The following is a 14,137-nucleotide window of genomic DNA, read 5'->3' as shown; positions in this document are numbered from 1 at the left end:
CACCCAGAGGGGCCAGGACTGTTACCCAGAATGCCCTTCTCCTCTGCATCCTTGGTACTTCCTGCCTGGCCCAGAGCCAACGTCATCCCCAGCAGCATCCACGTTGAGAGAGAGCCGTTTAAGAAGGCTTGTGCTTGGCCAGGTATGGCAGTAAATATCTGTTGAATGAATGAATGAATGAATGAAAGCAATCCTGCGCCTGCTCACCAGCTGACCTTAGGAACCAGCAGAGCAAACAGCTCCTGGCAGTAATTCCTTTAAAAAAAAAATTATTCATTTTGATTTTTATTGGAAAGTGAGACATACAGAGAGGAGGAGAGACGGAGAGGAAGATCTTCCGTCCGATGGTTCATTCCCCAAGTGACTGCAATGGCCTGGTGCTGCACCGATCTGAAGCCAAGAGCCAGGAGCTTCTTCCAGGTCTCCCACGTGGGTGCAGGGTCCCAAGGCTTTGAGCCATCCTTGACTGCTTTCCCAGGCCACAAGCAGGGAGCTGGATGGGAAGTGGGGCTGCTGGGATTAGAACCGGTACCCATATGGGATCCTGGCCCATACAAGGTGAAGACTTTAGCCACTAGGTTACCGTGTCGGGCCGGCAACTGGAATATTAATGAACTGATCAGGAGCTAGAGGGCAAGTAAGTGCAGGACTTTCAGAGGACTCGGGCAGGGGTGTCTGGCGGCTCACAGGTTTTGGCTCCTCCAAGGACGGTCACCGAGTGTCCCCAGGAAACAGGGACTGCTGAGCTCCGGAGGAAACCCCGAGCCTTAACAACATTGTCAGCGAATTCTTCCCACAAAGCTGCAGGGGAATGGAGCTAACTGGGAACTATCCCCAAACTCCTCGGCTTAAATCTTGTGTGCTCTGGGTCCTCCCCCTCCTCTCGGCCACCCCGGGGTTCCCAGGCCTCTAATCTAGGGGCCTTGGAAAGCTCAGGAAACAAGGCCCTTTGTGCACAAGAGAACCCTATTGTTCTAGGGTCAGTGTTCCGCCAGTGTGGATTCCAGAGAATGTTTTGGGATGCTTTTCCCCCCTTTGTTTGTTAACTTTCTCTCCTCTTCCTGGGGGGGTGGGGGGTGGGGGTGGGACGGAGGCCGTGACTCTCAACAGCAATTTAACAATCCATTGTCCCCGGTAAGAACGGCTCAGGGTGCTCGGAGTGGATGAACTGGGAGCCTTGGGGTAGATTGGGTAGGTTGTCGTTTCGCTCTGTAGTTTCAGCGTGAAGCCTCGGAGGCATCCCGTGTGTAGACCCTGCACCTCTCCAAGCAGACGTCAGCTTAGGCTCGACCACGTCCTTCCGCCCTCCCAGAAAGAGGAAACCATGCGGGCCCGCGTGCTCCTCCTCAGCTCGCCGCCAGACCTGTCCTCAGGCACGAGCTTTTACACTCCAGCTGCGCAGGGCTGCGTCCCTCGGCACTGGTAGTGAGCTGTGCGCCGCGCGGGCTCTGACCTTCACACTCCCACCTGTCAAATGGGCGCGAGAACAAGGTCGTCAGCCATCCCTCCCCCACTTTCCCCTCCATCCACGCCGGGTGGGGATCGGGGCGGGGAGAGGAAGGAAAACTCTTCCGAAGCTTGGCCGCGCCCCATCCCTTTCCAATTTCCTGCTGTCCAAAGCCGAGCGCTCCACTCCGGCGGCGCAGGGACCCTTCCCATTGCCGGCAGGCGCGCACCCGCCCCCTTCCCGCGAGCTCAGGCCCCGCCTCGGGGGAGGAGCCGAGGGGCGGCGCGGAGGCGCCAGGCGGAGCGGGGCTGTCGGTGTCGCCGTGCGAGCTGCAGCGGCTCGGACTCCGAGGGGCAGAGCCAGGGCCGGGAGCCGCCGGGGGCACGGCTCGGGAGAGCGGGTGAGTTCCCGGCGGCGCCGCCTCGGCCCTAGCGCTCTGTGCCGTGACTGGGCAGGCGGCGAGGGTCTGGGTGGAAGGTAGTAGCAGGCTTTAGTCTGGTTCGGGGAGGCAGGGGGTGCTGTGGCCAAAGGCCGGTGGCTTAAGGTAATGGGGTGGGGGGGAGACGGGGGCGTTGGAAAGGCGGTTGCTGGGAGCACCGGGAGGGAGAGTCTGGATGGGGTGGATGGGGTGGCGGCTTTCTCCCCGGGCTCCAGCTTCCACGGCAAGGCCGAGGCAGGGGGCGCTTTGGCAGGTTGTTGGTTGGGGCTGTTGTGGCCCGATCGTGAGGTGCGGGAACGATGGTCCTTGGCCGGTTCTGGACTCGTGGGCCGCAGTCTGCCGGGGCGGGGGGCACAGTGTCCGGCGGGCGGGAGTCCCAGAACATCGTCCCTTCCCGCCCCCCGCGCTGGTCTTCGGGCATCAGGGTGCCGCCCCCTCGCGTGGCGGCGCTGGGTCCCCACAGACAGCGGCAGGGCGCAGGGAGCGCTCTTACCCGGGCGGGAAAGGTCCTTAGGGTAGGCGCCCCTGTGTGCAGACCTGCCCGCAGAGGGATCCCGCTCGCAGGGACCGCCGGCCCCGGGAGATCCCGCGCTGGGGAGTTCCCCGGGAGAGGCGCGCGCTGTTTCTATTAAGGCCGCCTTGCGCTGGCTGCTGGGTCCCCCGCGCCAAGAGCGCTTCTCTCCTCGCGAGTCCCGCGCGCCTGTTCTGTCAGGGAGGAGCGCCCTCGAGCGCCTAGGATGGGTAGACACTGTGCATTCCGCCCCGGGAGGTCGGGTGGCGGGGGTCCCCCCTTTCCAAGGTCACCCGGAGCTCCCAGGCTGAGCTACCAGAGCGACCGGGGTGGAGAGCCGGGGAAAGGGAGGCGCTGGCTGACCGGCGCCTCTCCGGTGCGGACTCCTTTCCTGCGCTTTCCTCATCTGTGGGCAGCCTCCGGCTTCGCTGGAGAGGCGGACGCTGCAGCGCCGGGTACCCCCCCCCCCCAGGTGATCTATCAGCTTTGAAACGTGGTTCTCTCGGGAGTCCAGCCGTGCGCCTCCACCGCGCGCCAGGCCTGGGACCCGGCGCACCGGGGCCGCCCAGGAGCGGAGGGAGAGAGATGCGGCTGCATCAGCGCTGCTCGGAACCGAAAGGCGGGTGCTTGCGCGCCCATGTGATGGCACTGCACATAATGAGCCCCTGTTTTCGCTGTCAGAAGCCCTCCTCAGCTCCAGGCAGCCCCGAGCTCCAGGTGCCACCTCTGAATCGCTCTCTGTGCAGCATCACAGGCCTTGTGGTACCAGGCGCCCTTCCCCGCAGGGCTCTTTCGGGAGGGGGCTGCCGTAGGTCCGCGTGTCGTGCTTTCCCCGGGTGCTCTGCCATTTCCTGCGGCCGGGGAAGCCCCGGAGAGAACCCTGGGTCTGTGAGGCCTTGTTCCGGGCTGGCCTTCAAGCCGGCCGCTCAGCCTGCGGGACTTGGCCTGGTAGACCCGGGGCCACCCCTAAGGCATGGGCTGATAACCTGCTCCTGGCGCTGCTGCTGGGGGGCTCAGGAGGGTGAGTTCTCTGGAGTGGACGCTGTCTCCTTCACTGTTGGTTTCCACTGGGGCGTGTCGCTGCTAAGGCGGGTGAAGTGGAACCCTGGTGAGTGGGCTCCACTTCTTCCTCCCTCAGCTCTGTTATCCCCAGCCGGTGTGCAGGAGGCTGTGGGGGCTACCTGCTCAGGGGGCCTTTTCCCATCAGTCACCCAAATCCATCTTCTCTGCTGAGTCCCCAGACTCCTGGGGCTACACTCTTCCTGTAGGAGGACCCTCAGATGGTTGTTTCTTTCCCTGGCTTCCCCCCACCAGTGGCTCTGGGGTTCAGGTGTTAGCGCCAGGGGGTGTCTTGCTGCTCCGTTTTGCTCTTCCTCTTGGAGGCAGGGCCCTAGCCGCTCAGACTTTGTTCCCCTGCTGGTTGGAGCTGGAGTGGAGGTTAAATTCTGATCTGGCTGCTAAGCCCTTTAGGCTGGGGCCCTGGGCCTGCAGAACCTCCCAATGAGGTCAGAAATGTGGCCCCAGGCTCTTCCCAAACCCAGCTCTAGAACCAGAGTATACTTCCTTTGCACCACCTGGTACCTTGCAGGAGACACACACCGGACTCAGGTGCCAGGCTTGGGCTCTCAGTAGCTATCCTGCCCCTCCTCCCTCTCCCCCAAGTACCCCGATCCTCCCTGCACCCAGGACACTCGAAGCGATTGCTGGACAGTGGGGCCCAAGTCAAGAGCATGACAACTTTCATTGCCACAAGCATGCCCACAGGAGCTTAAACTTCAGTGTGGACTGCTTGGGCTCCCTGCCTCTCCCAGTGTGGACAACAAGGTGACCAGCTTCTAGCTCTGCATGCCAAAGACCAGCGGCCCTGATAGGTAAGCTGCTCTCTCCAAGCCACAGTGCTGCACTGCTGGCATCCTGTAAAATGGGAGTGCCAGTCATGTCAGCTTCCTCTGGTGGCACGGAGCCTGTGAGACCACAACACATAGAAAGTGCTTAGCACAGCGGCCGGCGCAGGTCCGGATGCGGGAAACGCTGATTGCCATGGTCGCTGCCATTTCCTCCGCTGCAGACTCTCAGAGGTCCCGCCTGCCCTGGTTCAGGGGCGTGAGACTCGGGCTCTTCTGACTCTGGCTCCATGACAAGGAGAGCCCCTCAGCCCGTCTTCTGAAAGGGCAGGAGGGATTAGGGTTGTTTTTGGGGAGCTGGAGTCAGGCGTGGGCTTGTTTCCCAGATGTCTCAACCCTCACTGAGCCATCTCCCAGGTTTCACTAATTAATTTCCTGGATGTTTGCACCTGCCCTGACCTTGTGCCTTGCAAAGGATTTTGAGATGAGGAGTGTGGTAGGCAGGCCAGGAGGCTGAAAACACAGGGCCGTGTGGGGTGAAGGCTGCGACAATGCAGAGAGAGTGGAGAGCATGGGTGAGCAGGTGGGTTCAGGCCGAGCCCAGGTGGAACCTCAAAGCTGCCACCTCATGGTTGAGTGATGGTGGACAGATGTCCTACCTTTTCATGCAGACAGGTCTCCTGCTGACAGTGGTGCCGGAGAGAAAAGTGAGACCATGTCGGTAAAAAAAATGTTAGTTGGGGGCCTTGGCAATATTACTAAGTGCTCACAGATGTCTGCTGCTATTATTGTATCTATCATTGCCAGTAAGAGGTGGGAGCTTTTCTTTGGGGAGCCCCCTTGAGTCAATCCATGAAAGGTTTCATGGGTGCTAGAGGGGTGGCGGCCCCAGCAGAGGGAAGAGCCCCGGGGGGGGGCACTCAGTATCCCAGGATGGTAAGCAGAAGTCGCAGCTGGGGCATGGTGTGGATGAGGCAGGGGAAGGAGCAAGGCCTGGGAGGGAGGCCAGGAACCCACCCCACCTGGGATTCTGAATGCTTTCTGACTCCAAGCAGTCGGCTGGTGGCTTGCGGAGGACAGCTGTCTGATCGTAATGTCCAGAGAAGTTCAGGATTTACTTCTTTGTAGGAGGAAGGACCAGCCTGTCCTCATTTGCTAATATCTTCCCTGCGCCTCCCTCTTCATACCGTGTAGGAGACGTAAAGGCCACTGTCACTTTCCTGAGCTGCCCTGCGCACCTGTGCACCTGTTGCTCTCTAGGAGACTCAGTTTCCGGCTCAGGTGAAGAGAATGTGGATGAAGGAAGTGTCATGGCCTGATTCCCTTTTGACCACCGAGTGGATGCCGGTCCCTGTCCAATGTCTTTGCTTGCATGGTCACTAGGTTCCCACTGGTGTGGACTGTGGATCAAAGTGGAGGTGCTTACCCCCATTTCCTAGAAAGTGAAACTGAGGCACAGTGAGGCAGTTTGCTAAAGGGCACATAATTCATCAATGGCAGGAACTCATGGCTGGGTGGGTGGCAGGGCTGGTGGTCTCCAAAGTGGCTGAATGCTGCCTTGTGCCACATTCTTCCTGCACGGCCAGATGTTGACTGCAGTAGGCACCTTGGAGATGGGCCACAGTGAGGGGCACTGTACCTTGACTTTTGGGGAGATTCCTGCATGCAAGTGCACCGGAGGGGAGGTATTTTCTTGGCTGCCTCGGGATCCAGGGAGTGTGTGTGCCGATGCGGGCAGCTTGCAGTGTGATTGATACGGCAGGTGGTTGCTGAGCCCCGCCGTGACCGTAGGAAGGAAGGGGTGTTTTGTGACAGCCGGTCAGAGCACTGCATGGCTGTAGAGCTGTGTCTCTGGAGACCTCCGGACAAAGGCTCGGCTTTCGTTTTCCACAAGGACAGGTTTTAGGGCCAGGGTTCAGACCTGGGTTTTTCCCCCCCACTGACTTTGGGGCCTTGGATGATGTGTTTAATTTCTTGAACTTCCTGTTTTTTTTTTCTTCTGCAAAAATGGATAGTGTATACTCTATAGATGCTTGTTGTCCTAAGGATTGTGGCCATGTGTATACTGCCTGGCTTCCAGATTGTGGATCCTATCGATACTACGCCACGGAATTCTTTGCTGTACTTAGAATTCTTACATGGCGATTGTCGTCATTGTCCTTATAGTCTTCTATCTCATCTCATCTCATGGTTCTCTGGTGGGAGTAGTTTGGCCTTGCAGAGGATACGAGGCAATGTCTACAGACTCTTTTGGCTGTCAGGACTGGGGTGGGGGCACAGGACGGAGATCAGGAGGCTTCTGTATGGTCTGTGAAGCAGGGCTCAGCCCCCACCACTAAAAATGCCCAATTCCTAGGTCAACAGTGTTGACACCAAGGAAGGCCCCACTGTGCTGCTGGCCCCATTAGGTCAGTCACTGTGTCTAGTGCCTTCGGCACCGTGTCCCCAGATGCCCAGCGTGACACTCAGCCGGCAGGAGATAATCAATATGCATTAAAAGAATGAATGAGCATTTGGAAGGCCCTGTGTCCTCTGGAGTCCCAGAGGTTTGGCTGCAGGATGCTTTGAATGGGCAAGAGAAATTTAGATGAGCACAAATGATGAATGGCCATTTGGTATTTCAGGCCAAAGGACTTGGACTAACCACTCTACTTGCCTTTCCAAGCAGGTGTTTGGGACCCAAATGATCTGAATTGTGGCCATTAATACTGTTGCACTGTGCTCATGTAGATACCGGCCCTACCTTTAGCTGGACAAGGAGGCGGGGCCAAGGGACCTAGCCACCAGGCCCCTGGGGTTTGCCAAGCTGGGACGCAGCTGCTGTCAGTTTCCTGTTTTGTTCCCTTTCTGGTGGAATGAAGGAAACCCACTGAATGGCTGTTTTTCCACCAACATGTACAGCAATGTGATAGGCCCTGGATTAATGAGGTCAAGCTACAGTGTGAAATCTGCCTGATAACTTGAAGCCTCGCCAACAGGAAGGCCACGCTTGTTTTCTTTGGGCCGTTTGATGTCTTTGGATGGCTCTGGGCAGGGGAAACAGGGGTCAGGACTCCGTATAAAAAGAAGGGTGTGCTTTACACTCTGGAGTTAGAGAGCTCGGAGGTGTCTCTCTTCCATGTGTTGGAAAGGCCTATTTTAACATGGGCTTGGAAATAAAAATCTCATTGAGGCAAAAGTCCACCCTGAGCTTTGGATGCGCAGTTGAAAGGCCGCCGTGGTTTTTCCTGGGTCTCTGTAGGAGGTTGAAGGAGATTGGCCCCAGTGAGAGTTTAACCAGGTTTAATGTGAATGTTGGGGTGATGGCTGATTTGGATGGGGAAGGGAGTGAGGCTACAGTGATATGCCTCCAGCACGTCCATGAATAACCTTGGGGTCCTTGTTCAAACTCTGACTCAGTAATCAGGGTCCCAGCTTCTGATGCCTAACAAGCTCCCTGGAAGTGTGTGTGTGTGTGTGTGTGTGTGTGTGTGTGTGTGTGTGTACACGGCACCATCCTGCGGGTTTGTGAACTTCATGTAGCAAGGATGTAGGGAATTCCCAGTCTACAGGTTAGGGGTTCCCAGTCAAGGACAGAAGCAAGTTCAGTTTGTTGTGCCTGTGTGCACAGCCACCTGCTCTGCTGCTGTTGGCTTGTGTTAACACAAAGATTTCCTCTAACTCTCTGAGTGTGCCCAGGAGGCAGGATGCTTGGGCCCCAGGAACAGCTCCCACAGTGAGAACAGCATGTGGCTAGCCTCTAGTACTGCCCAAAACAGGTGTCCAAGAACTCAGTGTACCTGGGTCATCTGGTCACCTGGGACTTGTTAGGAAATGCAGAGTCCCTAGGCCCTCCACTCAGCCCATCTGCATTTGAATCAGCCAAGGTGGGAGGGGGGGGGCTGACGATGTGTGTGCAGGAACAGCATGCCAGGTGATTCTGATTCACAGCCAGGCTGGTGGCGGGGAGGGTGGGAGGAAGAATTGGCAGCCTGCGCAGGCTAATTGCTCAGCAGGACCCGTGTGAGGTTGCAGAGCTGTGTGCTGCCTGATGGCACCTGGCGAAAGGAGGGGCTGAAACCCAGCCTCCATGCCACTTGCTAAGCTCTGCCCCCGGCAGGGCTGCATCTGCCTACAGGAAGGCCACCTTCTTCATGTTCAGTTAATTAGCACTTGGTGTTCACTCTAGAAGCGCCGTCTTAACTCCTTCATCCTCTTGCTTCTGAAAGGCAGCAAGCATCACAGCCCCAGTTTTACTGCTCAGGCAAGTGGGGCTGATCCCAGGGCATGTAGTTCGTGGATGGCAGAGTCAGTATCTGAATCCAGGACATCTAACTTGAAAGTCCTTGCACTGAATCATTGTACTCCCCGGCTTCGCTTTGCAGCAGAAGCTGCCTTTGCTCCCAGGGCTGCCCTTCCTCTGAGGCAGTATCTTTTTCTAGTCCTCCCTCCAGCGAGGGGGGAAGCTAGCTGTGATCCTAGGTTGGCCAGAAGGCAGAAGGTCCTGCCCCCTGGACCATCAGAACCTCCTTGTGCCAGCACCCCAGCTTCCTAGGTACACATTAGCAGGAAACCAGGGTCAGCAGCAGAGCTGGCTCTCTAGTGTGGTTTGTGGATATCCCAGCTAGGGGCTTAACCACTGATTCAGATGCCCCTCCTTTTCAGAAATTTCTGAATTTTCTATAAATTGATTCCTATACATGTTTATCCTTTCTTCCTTCTTTCTTTAAGATTTGTTTATTTATTTATTTTTATTGGAAAGGAGGATATACAGAGAGGAGGAGAGAAAGAGAGGAAGATCTTCCGTCCAATGATTCACTGCCCAAATGGCCAGGATGACTGGAACTGAGCCGATCTGAAGCCAGGAACCGGGAACTTCTTCCAAGTCTCCCACGCAGGTGCAGGGTCCCAAGGTTTTTTTGGGCCATCCTGGACTGCATTCCAAGACCAAAAGCAGGGAGCTGGGTGGGATGCGGAGCCACTGGGATTGGAACTGGCACCCATGTGGGAGCCCTGTGCGTGCAAGGCGAGGAGTTTAGCCGGTAGGCTACCGTGCTGAGCCTGCAATTTGTATTTCTTTAATGGCACATCTGAGTGACCTTTCCCCCTTCTCTACCCTGGGCATTAAATGACTTTAGATTTTTTTTCCTTTCTTTTTGTTTTTGAAGATTTTATTTATTTGAAAAGTGGAGTTACAGAAAGGGAAGAGGAGAGATAGGCTGGGAGGGAGGGTGAGAGAGAGAGAGAGAGAGAATGAATTATCAATCTGTTGGTTCACTACCCACCCAGATGGTTTTCAGTAACTGGATCTGGGCCGGGTCAGAATCAAGAGCCAGGAACTCCATCTCAGTCTCCCACCTGGGTAGCAGGAGCCTGAGCATTTGAGACATCTTTTACAGCTTTCCCAGGTACATTATTAGAGAACTGGATTTGAAGTGGAGCAGCCAGGACTCTTAAGTGGTACCATGTAGAATGTTGACATTAACTCACTATGCTACAATGCTGGCTGGTGACTTTAGTTTCTGCAAGTTTGATACCTGTAGATTGAATACTCCTTATTCCAGACCCTAAGGACTGTAAGTGTTTTAAATTATCTTTCATCTGAAGATATTTGCATTACATAATGAGAGGTCTTGGGGGAGGGGACCCACAACCAAACAAAAAATTCTTGTTTTATGTATACCTCATACACTTAGCCTCAAGGGGGTTTTATACATTTGTTTTTAGTGCACCTGCTGCTCGCTACCCATTGCATAGATCATGTGTGGAAATTTCCACTTGTGTTATACTCAGAAAGTTTCAGATTTTGGGCCCAGTAGCGTCGTGGTTAAAGTCTTTGCCTTGCACATGCCGGGATTCCATATGGTCGCTGTTTCTAATCCAGGCAGCCCTGCTTCCCATCCAGCTCCCTGCTTGTGGCCTGGGAAAGCAGTTGAGGACGGCCCAAAGCCTTGGGAACCTGTACCTGTGTGGGAGACCTGGAAGAGCTCCTGGCTCCTGGCTTCGGATTGGCTCAGCTCCAGCCGTTTGCAGTCACTTAGGGAGTGAACCATCTGACGGAAGATCTTCCTCTCTATCTGACTTTCCATATATGTATGTGTGTATATATATACATATATATATAAAAGAAAGTATATATATATAAAAGAAAGTTTCAGATTTTGGAGTGTTTTGGGTTTGGGATGTTTAGGGATGCTCAACCGTATAAAACAGAACGTTTCTGAGTCAACTTCTGCAGTAGTTTAGATTTCGTGAACCTTTGGACCATGCCCACATAAAGATCGTTAAATATGCAAGAACTACATGTTAGCAAACATTATCCTTGGAGTCAAGAGATACAAAATTAGATCAAAGCAGCCTCTGTCCTCAGGCTCATCCCCCTGCCCTGGAGTTGGCAGACATGCTGATGAAGAGCATGGGAGCAAACCACGGGCCTGATGGGGCCAGAGGGATGATGCATAAACCAAGGAAACTTTGTTTCAATCAGCTGATGAACCTCACCCAGTGCTTACAGAAATTGCAGTATGCACTACATCCTGCGTGAGGTGGGGGCAGAAAGCAAGCACTTTGGTTAGAAGCAGACGAACTGTGCAGCTCCCCTTAGTGAGGGCTGCAGCAGAGGTGGGAACTGGGAAGGGGTGAGAAGTTTTCACTGCGCAGTCCCTTGGTGGTTTCTGTGTTTACTAATGGAGTTTGTTTGAGGAGAGTCTGTGCAAAACCCAGCTGAGTTTGCAGCTGGTGCTGATTGCTGACTGCTCATCCCTGGGCGGAGCTGTCCATTTGTCCAGAGAGAATAGAGCAAGACAGCAGGGGATTGGCTTTAAAAGTCTGTACGCTTGGGTCTGGCACCATGGCTCAAAGGGCTAGTCCTCCCTTTTCAAGTGCCGGCATCCCTTATGAGTATCAGTGGTTTGTGTCCTGCCTGCTTCACTTCTGATCTCGCTCCCTACTGTGGCCTGGGAAGGCAACAGATGGCGCAGATCCTTGGGTCCCTGCACTCATGTGGGAGACCTGGAGGAGGCTCCTGACTCTAGACTTTGAATCTATTTAGTTCTGGCCATTGCGGCCATTTGGGGAGTGAGCCAGTGGATGGAAGACCTTTGTCCTCTCTGTGAAACTGCTTTTGAAATAAAAAGAAATAATAAAATATTTTAAAGGAATCTACAAGCTTGGCCCTCGCAGATGTTGTAGGTGACAATGGGGGGATTATTTACCTCAGGGGTGACGAGGAGGTGTGCCCCGACACAATAGAGCAGGTGCACAGATTAGGTGTTGAATGAGTGAGATAGCATCAGAGTTATCCCTGTCTTCTACTCAGAACGAGTCTGGTTAACAAGGGATGTGATCGTCTGACCTCCCCTTGGGAGAACCGAGCCGAAGGTCTGATTTTGCTTTGGGTCCACTTGACTCAGATGTCTGTTCATTCATTGTGGACATCTGAAGGACATATGGAAGGTGAGGAAGGAAGCAGCATGTGTGAAGAGGAGGAGGCAGTGTGCCCCAGCAGGTGAATCCTGGATTCGAATCCTTGGGCATGTCAAAATGAGCTTTCCTCCTCTAAGCTGTGTAGTGAGGATAACAGTCCCTGTTGTTAAAACCCCTTGTGGCTCATAGTTGAGTCTTAGCAAATGATGAGTAAACATTTTGGAGGTGTGAAGCCATCAAGCCTGTCCAGACTGGCAAATTGGGTAGTTAGTGTGTTTGGGTGTAGGGATGGTGGGGAGGAGAAGGGTAGGATGGTCAGAGATAAAGCTAGAATGTTCAAGGGCAGATAAAGGATGGTTTGTACTGTGAGGCTGAGGCATTTGACTGCAGGATTTGAATACTGTGGCTTTCTGGCTATATGAGCTTTGGCAATTATTACGGTCTACTGAACTTTGTTTTACCTTTCTGTATAATGGAGTTGTAGCACCTTTCTTTTTGTGAGGTGTAAGTGAGATAGCATAGACAAAGTCCTTGGCTCAGCCTTAGCAATAAGCAGGCAATGGAAGTTGATACAGAGCGCCGAGCAGGAGCCTCCTGTTCTAAAGAAAACATCCGGCTTTAGACTTTTTGGAGAAGCAGCTCTGATTTCTGCTCCAAGAAATAGAAAGAAGCTTGCCAGGTTTTGACACAATGGTTCTTGGAGGCACATTAGACCCACCTGGGGAGCGCTTAAAAATTTCTAGCAGTGCCCCAGAGCGAGTAAACCAACATCTGTTGAGATGGGACCCAGGCTTCGGTATTTCTTTTACATTCTAATGATTTATTAAAGACAATTGCAGAAATAAGAAAATGATATATATCCCAAACGAGTGAATTTTTCACAAATAAACATTGCAAGGCATCCATGTCCTCTTCAAGACTGAGAAGATGCCAGGATCTGGGAACCTCCCTCGTGTCTCCTAAGTCACCCCTCACCACACCGAAACCTGATGGGTCACAGAATGGGCTAGTTTTGACTGTTTTTCAGTTTTGCATAAACAGACCCATCGAATATGCATTTTTTTTTTTTGGTTTGGCTTATTTTGGTTAACATTGTTGGAGAAGAGTCATCTACATTATTGGGTATAATTGCATGTTGTTCATTCTCATTGGTATCCAGTATTCCACTGTGTGTGTGAATATATCGTGTTTTTCCCTACCAAAACACCGTCGGTGGGCATTTTGGATGATTTATACTTCAGGGTTATTATAAACAGTGCTATTCCCATTGCCCTAAATGCCTTTCAGTGAATGTATATGGAAATTTCTTTTGGGTTTATACTAGTATCCAGCAACGAAACTGCCGGATTATAAGACAAGCATATGTTCAATTTTGCGGGATATTACTGAGCAGTTTTAAAAAGTGATCATACCAATTTATATGCTCACTCAGGGTAAAAGACATTCTAACAACTAATATTTTCTGTCTTTTTAAAAATATGTGGTCATTTTGGCAGATTTAGGGGTCTTGCATATAGAGTACATATATTCCCCACATCTCCAAGTGGTTCAATGAAGAGGCAAGTTTGGGGAGTTTTATTTTAATAGGTTTTGAAAAAACAAAACATTCCTTAGTGAGGCTGAAGAAAGAGATGTTATAATGCTTGGTGCCTCCTGGTTGACTCCCTGTAATAGCTGCACCCCCTCAGGTTTTTTTTTCTTTTTTTTTGTAATAGGCCTGACTTGGTTAATCAGCCAGTGGGAGATGTTTTGTTATGGAGCGAGAATATTCAGGTGCATCTAACCTGACAGCCTGCCTTTCATTCGTCTTCTTTGTGTGGGGCAAATGGCTCCATCAGGAGAGATCTAAAAGCTAATTTGAAGCACCAGAAAACTCTGGAAAGAGGCCATGGCAGGACTGCTCTCGGTTTTTCTAAAGTAAGAGCTGAGAGCGGTGGGGACCATGAGTTCTAGTCTGTCTAGATGCTGTCAGACAAGATTTAATCTTCAGGACCACAGTGTAAGATTTTGCATCATATTTTTGCTCCCCAGGCATTTCCCAAACACTGACACTGGGAAGATGCTGAAAAAATTAGTTCACAGAATAAATACTTGAACCATATAACTGATGGGAAGCACAACTTCCGTGAATGCCGGAGATGCTAGTGAGGATTTAGCTGACTCCATGGGGTTCTTTTTGCTTCCTTGTGGTTTCCGTGCTGCAGATTGAGTCCTTTCTGCTCATTGATTCCAAGCAGAGCTGACCTTACAGCTGTGATGGCTGCTTGACAGCCTTTATCTGTTCCTACCAGCAGCTGGCTTGTCTTGGCATCAGTTTCCATTGATTGCCTTTGCTCGTGAGGTTGGTCTTGTTGTTTGTTCTTTAAACTTGTCTAGTAGTTTCGGATGACATCCTGAATGTTCTAAAGGAGACTTTAAGGATCTTTGGGTTTTATCATCAGGCAATGAATTTGGCTAAATTGAAACTCTAACTTTTGGGGCGGGAACATGTC

General features: G+C 52.7%; 1 protein-coding gene across 1 annotated transcript in view; it reads left to right on the top strand.

Moving 5' to 3' along the window:
- Positions 1–1,768: 1,768 nt before the first annotated feature.
- The window catches only part of PPP1R16B (protein phosphatase 1 regulatory subunit 16B), a 94,066-nt gene continuing 81,697 nt past the window's right edge, over positions 1,769–14,137 (top strand). Inside the window, exon 1 of the mRNA XM_040981473.1 lies at positions 1,769–1,847. The gene's annotated coding sequence lies outside the window, so the exon portion shown is untranslated. The remainder of the gene's footprint in view (positions 1,848–14,137) is intronic.

Source organism: Ochotona curzoniae, unplaced genomic scaffold (genome assembly GCF_017591425.1).
Source record: "Ochotona curzoniae isolate NIBS_2020 unplaced genomic scaffold, NIBS_Ocur_1.0 contig_3520, whole genome shotgun sequence".
Taxonomy (NCBI): domain Eukaryota; kingdom Metazoa; phylum Chordata; class Mammalia; order Lagomorpha; family Ochotonidae; genus Ochotona; species Ochotona curzoniae.
This window is presented reverse-complemented; position numbering and strand designations above follow the sequence as displayed.